The sequence below is a fragment of the Dipodomys merriami genome, unplaced genomic scaffold (genome assembly GCF_024711535.1).
Source record: "Dipodomys merriami isolate MVZ:Mamm:240054 unplaced genomic scaffold, mDipMer1.0.p SCAF_437, whole genome shotgun sequence".
Taxonomy (NCBI): domain Eukaryota; kingdom Metazoa; phylum Chordata; class Mammalia; order Rodentia; family Heteromyidae; genus Dipodomys; species Dipodomys merriami.
In genome coordinates this window covers 129,069-141,403 of record NW_027205999.1, presented here as the reverse complement: position 1 = coordinate 141,403, position 12,335 = coordinate 129,069, and the positions used below count along the sequence as shown (strand labels likewise).

At 49.8% G+C, this 12,335-nt stretch overlaps 1 protein-coding gene across 12 annotated transcripts in view; it reads right to left on the bottom strand.

Moving 5' to 3' along the window:
* The window catches only part of LOC138807848 (protein FAM114A2-like), a 147,705-nt gene extending 136,314 nt beyond the window's left edge, over positions 1 to 11,391 (bottom strand). For 4 of the 12 annotated variants that reach the window (XR_011366294.1, XR_011366293.1, XM_069993638.1 and 1 more), the window contains exon 1: positions 11,172 to 11,375. The gene's annotated coding sequence lies outside the window, so the exon portion shown is untranslated. Of the gene's footprint in view, positions 1 to 9,774; positions 10,301 to 11,171 lie in introns of all 12 variants that reach the window. The other 8 variants (XR_011366292.1, XR_011366290.1, XR_011366291.1 and 5 more) reach the window with 4 other exon arrangements.
* Between the last annotated feature and the right edge of the window lie 944 nt (positions 11,392 to 12,335).

The window sequence follows — 12,335 nt, the reverse complement described above, 5'->3', positions numbered from 1 at the left end:
ATAAAAAAATTCTTATCCATATATAGGATTATTTACAAACAATCTTTCGGGAAAAGAGAACACACAATAAAAATGGAAGAAAGGATTTAAAGTAGATCTGTTAATTTAACGGACTTTGTCAAGCAAATCCACCATCCCTGGTGTGCTATTTATTGTGCCTAATAGAACTAACACTCAGGGAAAAAGTAGTCATTAAAAAGGACTGGTCAGAAGGGGGAAAACACAGCAAACAAGCCAGCTTTAAAAGTTTCTCAATTATAAGTGAGTTACTCTGAGGGAATTATCTGGAGGTGACTTTAAAGTTTAACATTAAAATATGAAGAAAGGATCATCATGGCCCCATCACTCCCCTATTTTCACTTTTTTTGGGGGATGGGGGGATGTTATGGATGGACGGAGGGGCATGAAAGACCAGGCGCAGTCTGCTATCATGTTAGGTTCAGGTTACCTACTGCCAAGTCACACAATTACTCCAGAAAACCTGCCTAAGGAATGCGGGCTGCCTGTCAAGGTTACAAGCTGTCCACTGCAGTGTAAGATATACAAGAAAATGACACCATGTAAACCTCATAAAGGTCGCATGGTATCAGGAACTTTAAACGAGAAAATAAATACTATCCTCCATCTAGTTTTGTATACTAATTTCAAGTCAGCATACATAAATACCACACAGCACACAAGAGCATTACTGTAAGGGGTCACTTGCTCTGTGAAGAAAACACTGCTTTTGGCTGTGAAAGTAACTGATTTCACACAAATTCTAGGATTTTAGCACCTTAATGCAGGCCAGAACTCTACCCCTCCTCCACCAACCCCAGAGCAAGTCCCAGGACATCAGGAGAAGAACACAAAAATGGAGTGAAGAGAAAACAAAGGCAGGGGGTTCAGGACTTAACCCCAGCTGAGAGAGAGAGAACATCATTGTGGCTCAGAGGGCGAATGCTTGCCTGGCAGTTACAAGACCCTGGATTCAATACTCAGCACCAAGGCTTTGGCCTTCATCTGTAAGGACCAAATGAAATAGCCCAGACAAGACTAGGTGATAGGTGCTTCCAGAAAAGACAAGAGCAACGGGTAAGAGGAAAACACTGCCTTGATGTTCTGTAATATGTTCCCTCAAGAAGCTCAAACTCTTCGCACAAGTACACTAGGCTGCCTAGGTCACCACCACAATGCCATCCTCTCTAGAAACCATCTACCCATGGTAGATACCACCTTGGTATCTTTGCCTGGAAACCCATTGACATTCAAGAAATCATGAATGATTATTAGAGTTCTGTCATTTTGAAACTGATGGGAAAATGAATGTGTTATGTGTCCGGAACACATATTATCACCACCATCACATGTGTGCGTGCATGCGCGCGCGCGCACACTCTCTCTCTCTCCCTCTCTCTCTCTCTCTCCAACTCAAGTCCTGAACTTTTGACCTGGTTGCAGCTGAGCTGAGCCCCCTCCCGAGTCCACCAGGGCACCTGCTCCAGGGCTGACAAGAGTGCTGGCAGGCAATGGCCGCAAGGCTACAACAGCACAAAGCAGCCAGCCTGCAGCAGAGGCCTTTATAGAAAGAGCCAGGCAGCTTCACATCTCCCTCCCTACTGCTCCAAAACATGCTTCTTTAATGATTCCCCAAGGAAAGAATAAAACCTAACATCTGTTTCCCAGGTTTACTGACCTGTACAACCGCTGACAGCATGCAAATCTGGAAGCCTCGCAACTTCCTTCAATTTCTCTAAATGTGAATACTGAAGAGTTTGAATGGGAGGGAGGGGATCACTGTTTTGTGGTGTAGAGCCAGGGACACTCCTCGGTGTGCACCAGTCCCCCACCCCCGAGGACATCTCATGTTGGCATCTGGGGATGTAAATTACAGGGATGTAAATTCTGTCTTGCTTAATTTTGTGGAACACTATCAGGACAGCCTAAAATACAACTGGGCGGCTCAGTACAAGCAACCATCTGCCCTGTGACCAGGTGAGGCTCAGGGCTAGATTCCTGGTGTGCTAAGGGTCCAGAATGAGGACTGGCCAAGCACAAGAAACACGCATGTGCAGCGCAGAGACGCGAGGGTGGGAGGGCGCCGCCAGGCAACTGGGTTTCCATCTAGCTGTGTGACACCCTTTCTTTCAGGGCTCCCATAGCACATGCACCATTCTGCCACATGCCCTGTCCCTGAGCTCACTCTGAAAAGGAACCACAACTGGACTGCAGGTCATCTCTCTGCCATTGAGTCTGGGTTTCAGATGGCTCATCCGTGCAAGAATTTTATGTTAGATGAACTCTAGGTATTTCACAGACCCAAAATCCCGTGATTTTAGGAGTGTTTTTGAGCATGCATAACAAGCATGGTGGCAAACCCTGGTCAGGATCTGTACCACCAAGTAACGATCTACCAAATGAAACCTACAAATCCATCCTCGGCGCATCTGAACTAGGGATTTCTTCTTTCTGTTCAATGTCCAAATTACTTTTAAAATAGCTTCTGAGGCTTAAAGATTAACCTTTTCCTCAATTAGACCTAAAATTGTGAGGAATTCTGGAGGATAAATGTCTTAAAACTATCTTTTGCCCTTCTTTCACTCTTCTTTGTTCTGTTGTATTTGAGATCCTCGTACATAGAACCACAAATAAAACCCAGGTCTAGTTTGTGGCTTGCCTATCCTCCATGCTGCAACCTCATGTATGAAACTGAGACCTCTCCAGAGAGCGGTGTCACCCACCCTCATATATTTTCATTTTTCACTGGGTGCTGTTCATTGCTTTTTTGTTGTTCCGTCTTCATATTAGCCTCTAGCAAACACTAGTCCACATCTGTCGAAAACATGGGCTCAGTGTCTTTCTCAGTAGTTCTTACTGTTAAAAGAGCAATGGTCTAGGCCGAGGAGGTGGCTCAGTGGTAGAGTGCCTGCCTAGCATGCATGAAGCCCTGGGTTTGATTTCTCAGTACCACATACACAGAAAAGGCCAAAAATGGCTCTGTGTCTCAAGTAGCAGAGAGCGGCTCAGGGACAGAGCCCAGGCCCTGAGATCAAGGCCTAGGACTGGCAAAAAAAAAAAAAAAAAAAAAAGGAACAGGCTCAGGATCTTTGTGATTCTTTCCTCAGCAATGCTATTTGGGGCCAGATACACCTTTTAGTGAGGAGCAGCACCATAAATTAAACTACAGTGACTAAGGGATGGGCCTCGCTCTGTGTGCCCGGCTGGGCTTTATTTCTTACAACCCGTTGACAGACTTCATCCAGGATTTACTGATTTGCTTATTATCTGGCTCACTCCACGAAAAAGAAGGCAGTTATTTTTGTGTTGTGTTTACAAGTTTCACACCAGCACCTACTCGGCCTGCCTAACACACAAAGGATGCTTTATAAATATTTGCTGAAAGAAACATCGACTCTCCCCGCTATAATCCTAGCTACTCAGGAGTCAGAGGTCTGAAGATCACAGTTCAAAGCCAGCCCAGGCAGGGAAGTCCATGAGACTTTTATTTTTGCCAGTCCTGGGACTTGAACTCAGGGTCTGAACACTGTCCCTGAACTTCTTTGGCACAAGGCTAGCGCTCTACCACTTAAGCCACAGAACCACTTCCAGCTTTTCTGTGTGTGGTACTGAGGAGGTGAACCAGGGCTTCATGCATGCTGGGCGAGCACTGTACCACTAAGCCACATTCCCAGCCCCTCCATGAAACTCTGATCTCCAAGGAACCACCAGAAAACCTGAAGTGGTGCTGTGGCTCAAGTGGTAAAAAATGCTCACCTTGAGCTGAAGAGCTCAGAGACAGTGCCCCAGGTCCTGAGTTCAAGCCCCAAGACTAACCACCACCACAACAACCAAAGAAATAGGAACTCAGCTGGATGCTGGTGGCTCATGCTTATCATCCTAGTTATTCAGAAATCTAAGAACTGAGGATGGCAGTTCAAAGCTAGCCTCAGGCAGGAGAGTCCAGGAGTCCTTTTTTTAAAAAATCAATTGTGAAGCTTCTTAACTCTGGGACTCCCACACTGTCTTGAACTTTTTTGCCTAAGGCTAGAGCTCTACCATTCTGGTTTTCTGGTGGTTCACTGGAGGTAAGAGTCTCCCAGACTTTCCTGCCTGGGCTAGTTTCAAACTTTGATCCTCAGATCTTAACCTCCTGAGTATTACAGGTGTGAGCCACTAGCACCTTGTGGAAGATAGCTAGCCTTGAGCAAATGAGCTCAGGGATAGGGGGACAGGAGAGAGGGGAGGGGTCAGGGAGATGAGGGGAGGGAGAGATGAGGGGAGGGGAGGGAGGAAGAGAATGAGAGAGAATGAGAGAGAATGAGAGAGAGAGAGAGAGACAGAGACAGAGAGACAGAGAGACAGAGAGACAGAGAGAGAGAGAGCCCACGCAAGAGAGAGAAGAAAAGAAGAAACATGATCTTGCCCCTGTACTCAGTTTCAGTAGAAGGCTTAAAAAAGATCTTCTGGCCAGGTACTGGTGGCTCATGCCTATAATCCTAGCTACCCATGAGGCTAAGGCCTGAGAATAATGGTTCAAAGCAAGCCAGGACAGGGAAGTCTGTGAGACCCATCTCCAATTAACTACCAAAAACCATGAAGTAGAGCTGTGCTCAAGTGGTGGCGTGCCAGCTGTGGCCAAAGACTAAGGGACAGTGCTCAAAAGCTCCAGTACCAGCATACACAAAAGAACAAAGGAAAGAAAGGGAGGAGAGGGGGAGAGAGGAAGGAAGGGAAGGAGGGAGGGAGGGAAGAGAGAGGGAGGGGAAAGAGGAAAGAAGGAGAAAGACACAGACAAGACAGGACAGGACACCTGGGCTCTGGTAGCTCATGCCTGCAATCCTAGCTACAAAGCAGGCTGAGATCTGAGGATCATAGTTCAAAGTCAGCCCAGGCAGGAAAGTCTGTGAGGCTCAGGTGTTACAGCACCAGCCTTGAGCAAGAAAAGCTCAAAGACAGTACCCAGCACCAATACAAAAACAAAGGCCAGTATGTTTCAATTAAAATAGTTTCCTGGGAGTGTAGTTCAACAGTACAACACCTGCCTGTCTAGTACACTAGAGACCTTCTTTCTTGATCCCTAGTCCTGCCAGGAAAAAAAAAAATACATGTTTCCTCACTCAGTCCACTACATCTAGTCATCATGAAATGAATACCCTAATCAGGGCTAACTTATTATTTCCTGTAGTTGAGGCCTCTTAAACCTTTGATTGAAGAACCTCCTTCAGAATTGATTAAAATGTTAAACCACAAACACACTGCCAGCAGATTGTGTATAAGTATACGAACTCAAAAATCGACCACCCATCCTTTGGCACCATGTTTAGGAACTGTTGATTGTATTTTTAAGTTCCTCCTAACCTTTAGTCTTTTGGGGGGGGGGGGAAAGGGAGGAGCCAGGTTGGGGCTTGAACTCAAGAGCCTGGGCACTGTCCCTGAGCAGCTTTTGCTCTCTACCACTTGAGCCACAACACCACTTCTGGCTTTTTCTGTGTATGTGGAACTGAGGAGTGGAACCTAGAACTTCATGCACACTAGGCAAGCACTCTACCACTTAGCCACATTCAGTACTTATTTTAATGTGTAAATTCATGGCTTGTGCTCCCAGTAAGGAGTTAATCCAAGGAAACACCAAGTATAACATTCAAGACTCAGCATATTATACCCAGGTGATCATGCGGGTTAGGTAAGGGACTTTAAACCACATAAAACCACAATCAGAGCCCAACACCAACCAGTGACTCACAAATATAACCCTTAGTTACTTAAGAAGCTGCCGGCTGAGAATCAAGGTTACAAGCTAACCAGACACACCAGCAGAAAAGTTCAAGAGACTTTTATCTCCAATTCACCAGCTCCACAGATAGAAAGCCAGCCATGAACAAAAAAGCCTAGTAAGATTCAAGGCCCAGACTTCAAGCCACAGTACTAACCAAAAATGAAGAAAGAACTAGAAAGAGACACAGCAAAGCTAAAGATTAGGTTCTCAAAGGCAAGAAGCTCATTAAAAGATACAAGAAAGCAATCAATTAATTTTCATTATCTTGCTACCATAAGAACTACATAAATGATTCTACATGAACATTTCCAGTTCCCTCGGATCAGACCACTGAAAAATCTCCCTTATCAAGTAAGGCACTAGTTTCTGAGAAGACTACTTGGTTAGGGGAAAGTGCTAAATCTCTGAAGAAGAGACCAATTAACTTTTCTCTTTGGAGTCAACAAAACTTAGCCAACCTAACCACTAAAATATTAAGCAATTACATAATGCTAGATTAAATAGAATACAAGCTGGGCAACAAGCTAGGTGGCTCACGCCTATAATCCTAGCTCCTCAGAAGAATGAGATTTGAGGATCACAGTTTGAAGCCAGCCTAAGCAGAAAAGTCTATGCAACTCTTATCACCAATTAACCCCCCCCAAAATCAGAAGTAGAGCTGTGGCTCAAAGTGGTAGAGCACTAGCTTTGAGCACAAAAGCTCAGGGATAGCACCCAAGCCCCATGAACAAAAAATAAACAAACAATTGTGGCTCTGAGCTACTTTTTTCTTTTTCTGGTCGGTCTTGGGGCTTGAATTCTGGGCATGGGCGCTGTCCCTCAGCTCTTTAGCTCTAGCCAGCGCTCTACCACTTGTTCCACAGTTCCAGTTTTCTGGTGGTACACTGAAGGTAAGAGTCTCAGGGACTATCATGCCAGGACTGTCTTTGAATCGACATCCACAAATCTCAGCCTCCAGAGTAGCTAGGATTACAGACATGAACCACCAGCACCCTGCTCTGAACTACTTATTAACTGCCAATCTTCTGACAGGACAGTTATGAGCCTAACTAATATTATCTACTTCTATATAAAGCACATAGTAGGTACTTAATGATGCCAACGATTTAATTCAGTGTCACTAATCCACTGTCTTAATCACCCGAATACTTCAGTCTCCTCTGAAAAAATCCCTACTATATGACACAAATACATTGTGAATATATTTAGAAACTTATAAATATGCAATAAGCTACAATGTTACAAGTTCTTAATCTCATGGCTGATAGTGGGTTATTTCAAATTTTTACTTTTTTTGCTATAATATTCAAGCTTTATATAATTTTATGCAATTGTATGTGTGCCCATACTGGGACTTGAACTCAAGGCCCAGGCAATTATCCCTAACCTTCTTTTGCTTGAGGTCAGGACTCTTTATTACTTGAGTCGAAGCTCTACTTCTAGCCTCTGCCCCCCTTTTCTAAAATAGTTTATTGGAGATAAGAGTTGCACGGACTTTCTACCCCAGCTGGCTTTGAATCACTATCCTCAGATCTTGGCCTCTTGAGTAGCTAGGATTACAGGCGTGAGCCACTACCACCTGGCAATTTTATGTTATTATTTTTTAAACCACAATTAAACAATGTAAAGGATCATTAACCGTACACTCACAGATTTCTGGACTGATGATTACAAACACTTTATTTAGGGCACAGAAACATTGAAGTCCTTAGATATATCTCCAAGCCAGGTGCTGGTGGCTCACGCCTGTAATCTTAGCTATTTAGGAGGCTGAGATCTGAGGATCACAGTTCAAAGCCAACCTGAGCAGAAAAGTCTCTGAGACTCTTATCTCCAATTAACCACCAGAAAACAGTAAGTGGTGCTGTGGCTCAATGTGGTAGAGCGCTAGCCTTTAACTCAGGGGCAGCACCCAGGCCCACAGTTCAAAGCCCCATGATCAACCAAAAAAAAAAAAAAATCTCCAAATGATAAGAGGCTAAGGAGTTTAATGGTAGAAGCCTTGCTAGCATGAGACCATGTGTCTAATCTCCCAGCTCCCAGCACCAGGAAAAAAAAAAAGTATGTTGCCTTTCCTGAAGAAATCCTCTATATTCAAGGCTGAAGTAAAAATATTTTTAGCATGCCAATATAAAAACATCAGCCCTTCAGGGCTGGGAAGGTGGCTCAGTGGTAGAGCGCTTGCCTTGCATGCCTGAGGCCCTGGGTTCTATTCCTCAGCACCACATAAACAAAAAGAAAAAGGCCGGAAGTGGCACTGTGGCTCAAGTGGTAGAGCGCTAGCCTTGAGCTGAAGAGCTGAGGGACAGCACCTAGGCCCAGAGTTCAGGCCCCACGACCGGACCCAAAAAAAAAAAAAAAATAGAATCCTTGAGGATTCTACAAATCCAAATGTTCAGCCAGGTGGTGATCAAGAGTTAAAAAGAGAGGAAGAGATCTGTCCCACAGGTGAAAACTGGCTTCCTTTAAAATAAAATAAAACAAAACAAAACACAGGCTGGGAAGTTGGCTCAGTGGTAGAGCGCTTGCCTACCATGCATGAAGCCCTGGGTTCAACTCCTCGGTTCCACATACACAGGAAAAGCCAGAAGTGGCGCTGTGGCTCCAGTGGTAGACTCTGTTCTCCTATAACCATGCCAGGCTGGCATGTTAGCTACTCTGGAGGCTGAGATCTGAGGATTCTGGTTAAAAGCTAATCAGGGCATGAAAAAGTCTGTAGGACTCTTACCTCCAATTAACCACCAAAAAGCCTGAAGGTGGGCCTTGACTCAAGTGGCAGAGTGCTAGCCTTGAGCACAAAAGTTCAGGGACAGCACCCAGGCCCTGAATTCAAACCACAAGAATGACACCAAAAAAATTTTAAAGCCAGCCTGGAGGCAGAGCTCAAATGTTGGAGCTCCAGCAGTGAGCAAGGAAATTGAGAGGCTGTGAGTTCAAGCCCCCATTAGAGAAGAAATGATATCCAACTTCTACCTGGTATTATTCACCATTTCTTTTTTTTTTTTGGGGGGGGGGGGGGTCTGGTCGTGGGGCCTGAACTCTGGGCCTGGCTGCTGTCCCTCAGCTCTTCAGCTCAAGGCTAGCACTCTATCACTTGAGCCACAGCACCACTTTGGCTTTTTTCTTTTTGCTTATGTGGTGCTGAGGAATCGAACCCAGGGCCTCAGGCATGCAAGGCAAGTGCTCTATCACTGAGCTACCTTCCCAGCCCACCATTTCTATCTTTTCAAGTTGCTGTACATTACCACTGTAGGGCCTAGGACCTAACCTAGGAATCTTTTCTTTTTTTCTTTGCCAGTTCTGGGCTTGAACTCAGGGCCTGAGCACTGTCCCTGAGCTTCTTTTTGCTCAAGACTTAGCACTCTACCATTTGAGCCAAAGCACCACTTCCGGCTTTTTCTGTTTTATGTGGTGCTGAAGAATTGAACACAGGACTTCATGTATTCTAGGCAACCACTCTACTACTAAACCACATTCCCAGCCAGATTTTTTTCTTAAACAGTCAGGCCAATAAACTATTTGATATTTTTTAATTACCTAAGAAAAATGAAAATCAATTATACTGAATCAAAACTGATTAGTGTCCTCAGTTCTTCACAGTTGAGTCAAGTTTGGTAGACAACTAATTCAACATTTCTCAACTTTCGAAAATTTTTTTTTACTTAAAACATAGCCATATGGCCCATCATCCTAGCTCCTCACGTGGCTGAGATCTGAGGATCATGGTTTGAAGCAGCCTGCTCAGAAAAGTCTGTGAGAAGACTCTTATCTCCAATAAATACCAAAAGTCAGAAATGGAGCTGTGGCTTAGGGGTAGAATACAAGCCTTGGGCCCAAAAAAAAAAGCAGCAGCTCAGGGGTGTGCATGCACACGCACACGTGCACACACGTACACGCACACACACAAAGGGGGGCATATCAAAATAAATACACATGATCTACGATAGAGATACAAGTACCAGAGCGTTAAGTAGGTTACCTAACGTCTCCAAAGAAAAAGATGTGTGAAGAATACTTACAGGGCGTACATGTTGGAATCTAAATAGGTATCTGAGGTGTTTTTCAAATTGTATATATTTTAAGTGAAAAGAAAAAAGTTATTCCCAAGGAAGACTAGAATTAGAAGACAGTCACTTCGGGTGTCTGCACCAGTCACTGTGTAAGCTACAATCACTTCTCATTTCTCCTTTAAATATACTTGACCTCTTCAAACAATCTGCGTTTCTCTTTAGGAAGTGAGCCCACTAAAACTCAGAAGCCACACACGTGTAGGACCCAGGACAAATCATTCCCAGGCTGCTGGGAGCATGGCTGTCTTCAGGCTGAAATGAGCCGACCTCTCCTTTTCCATCCACAAAACGGGTTCACGGGGGACCCGGGGACCCGGGCCGTTTCCCCCCAAAGGCTCTCCTGACGCAGCGTCCTCGCCAAGGTCCCTTGGAGCCCAAGGAGGGGGTACGGGGTGCTGGGCCCGGCGGCCTCCACGGAGAGACGCAGCCCTGATTCGCTGGCCGTCGTCGGGGTGTTTTTTTTTCTGCTGACCCACTAAGGAAATTCAGAACATTCGGGAGTAACTGTCAGAAAACAAACCAACCAACCATTCAACCATCCATCCATCCAACCATCCATCCCTCCTGCGGACTTCAGGCTCGCGAGCCTCGGCTGCCCGGATTCTAGTGATGGGGCTCCCACCGAGAAGAGGGAAAGTCGTTAGGGACCACAGCCCCCTTCCCCTCTCCCCCTCCTTCCTCCTCCTCCCCCTCTTCTTCCTCCTCCCCCTTCCCCCTCCGCTAGAGGCAGCCCGCATCGCATTGTCCCGCGCTCCGCGGGAGCTCCAGCCGCTGGCGCCTGGAACCCCGCTTCTCTCTGCCGGAGCTCGCCTCCCCGGCCCCGGGAGCGCGGCTTCCCACGCCGGGCCGGGCGCAGGGGGGGGGAGGAGGGAACATCAACACAACAACATCAACAACACAACAACAGGACAACACAACAACCACAACACAAAAGCCGTGCAAGTTTCCAGCCCCGCGCCCTCCCCACCGACCCCCCCCCCCGGGGCCCGACTGGGCCGGGCGCGGCGGGAAGACGTGGCGCCAGACTTTCCCCGAGGCCCCGGGAGCCCCCCCCCCCCCCCCGTCCGGAGTTGGCGGCCGGGCGCCGCCGCCTCGCTGGGGAGGGACGAGCTCCCGGCGGCCCTGGCCCGGCCCCGAGGAGGCTCGCGGCGCCTCCCGCCCGCCCGCCCGCCCGCCCGGCTCCCTGGCGGCCCTGACAAAAGCAGGCTCGACCCCTGACCGCAAGCGGGCGCCCCGCCAGATGTACCGGCGGTACGGGGAGCGCCGCCCGGACTCGCCGGCGGCCCCGGCCCCGGCCCCCTCCCTCACGACGCCGTCCTGACCTCCAGCCCGGCCCCGCCGCTCACCTCGATCTCGAAGTCCGGCAGGCAGCAGGCGGTGCAGAAGAGCGAGCAGAAGTGCGCGATGGCCGGCACCTCCCACCAGGAGCGGAGCTCGCCCAGCCCCGTGGCGCCGCGCTCCTCCGGGCACATTGCCGCGCCAGCCCACGCCCGCTCGCTCGCTCGATGGCCGGGCGGGCGCCGCGGCTGGGCCGGTCGAGCCCGCGCGCCGCCGGCTCCGGCTCCTGCCCCGCGGCGGCGCCTCAGCGCCTCGCGCCCTCCCGCCGCGGCGCCCGCGCCTCCGCGCGACCTGCGGCTGAGGTGCGCGGCTCGGCCGGGCCGGGGGGTGGGGGCGGCGGCGACGGCGGCGGGGCCGAGTCTTCGAGGCAGCCGCGGCTTGGGCTGTCGGCAGGGTCCGCGCTCGCCCTGTCCCGCGGCGGCGCTGCAGCCGCCCCTGGTCCCCGCACAATATAATCCACGGGGGTCGGGGCCGCCACGCGGAGGGGCGGGGTCTGCGCGCCACAACAACAACCCCGCCAACCCCAGGCGCAGCCGAAGCTGCGCCTGCGCGGCGCGTGCGAGAGAGCGAGCAGGGGCGGAGGGGAGGAAGGGGCAGGGCCTGAGCAGGTCCCCATTCCCCCTCCCTCCCCGGCGGCGACCCCGAGGGTCGTCCGGGTGCGCCGGCTCTCGCCAGGCCCCGCGGGGTCTCCCAGCTCCTCCCTTGGCCCCCGGCCGCGCACGTGTGGGAGGGAGCGCGCCCAGGCCCGCGCCGGCCCCTGGACGGCGGGGTCCTGCCGAAAACAGCAAGGAGTCAGACCTGACCCGGACGCCGGGGGTCGGGGGCCGCAGCGCCCACTGGGCCTGACCGCTGCCCGGCCCCGGCCTCTGCTTGGGCGCGCTCGCACCGCCCTCCTGCGGGGAAGGCCGGCCCGGCCCGACCCCCCTGGGCCCCGCGGGCCTCTGTGACCAGAGCTGGGAGGGTGGGATTTGAACTCAGGACCTCGAGCTTCCCGGGTGGGGCTCTAGATGCACGCACGCTCACGCGCACCCTCAGGCCCCCCACAGGGTCCTCCATGTGCGCCCCAGCGTGCGAAGGCAATCCTCCTACAAGCGTCCCCTTCCCGCCTACCGCGGATGGTCCCTCAGTGGTAACAGCCACACCACCAACACACGCGTGCGCACACCACGCAC